Raw genomic sequence first — 708 nt, forward strand, 5'->3', positions numbered from 1 at the left:
TCGTTCCTTCTCTCTGTTACAGGTTGAATGCCTCCCTCGTCTCAAACATAAATTGTCTCTCTTGTAATTGATAGAGGTTATTTGTTGATGTTCATCAATTTTTTACTGATAATTTTTATTGATCTACGTCTCAGTTCTTACTAAAACGAAAACAAATGGATTTTCATTTTACCAGCTTTTGGTGTTCTGTTCAGGTGAAGGTTAAATATGTATGAACATGTTTGTCATTACTTTACATTTTTCAGTTCTTTATATTTCTTTGTTTTTTCTCTCCAACGGGTCTGATCTTTTTTTCTTTAATGAATAAATCAGGTGTAAAATCAGGTGAAGTTTACTTCATTGAGCTTTAAGGGTAGGTACCAGATGTCAAGTTAGCTTCTTGATTCAGTTTTTGATGTTATTGTATGTCTAATTTAAAGTTAATGTCTGTATTTGTTTGTTTCTAAATGCAGGACTCAAGTTTTCACTTCTATTTTCGGAGGGATGTTCATGAAGTAGATCTAGAATCAGTACTCACTTTAGTGATCTAAGCATCAGAGCCGAAAAACAGATTAAATGGTATAAGGTCGCAGCAGTGAGATTCTCTAAGTGTTTTTGAGCTTTTTCAGTGAGATTTGAGGAACTGTGATGGGTGCTACAAAGCTGAAGTGGTTTATCAATGGTGTAAAATTGAAGTGTATTTGATAAAATTGTAAAATTGTAATTTGA

The 708-nt window shown here is 32.6% G+C and overlaps 1 long non-coding RNA gene across 2 annotated transcripts; it reads left to right on the forward strand.

The window, feature by feature from the left end:
* Nucleotides 1-464, forward strand: LOC113361070. 2 transcript variants are annotated; one of them, XR_003364933.1, is made up of 4 exons: nucleotides 1-22; nucleotides 135-194; nucleotides 313-352; nucleotides 453-464. It is a non-coding gene; the product is annotated as an uncharacterized LOC113361070 (long non-coding RNA). The 2 variants fall into 2 exon arrangements; XR_003364932.1 differs by lacking the exon at nucleotides 1-22 and having other exon boundaries at nucleotides 35-194.
* The last annotated feature ends 244 nt before the right edge of the window (nucleotides 465-708 follow it).

This window comes from Papaver somniferum, chromosome 3, assembly GCF_003573695.1.
Source record: "Papaver somniferum cultivar HN1 chromosome 3, ASM357369v1, whole genome shotgun sequence".
Lineage (NCBI taxonomy): Eukaryota > Viridiplantae > Streptophyta > Magnoliopsida > Ranunculales > Papaveraceae > Papaver > Papaver somniferum.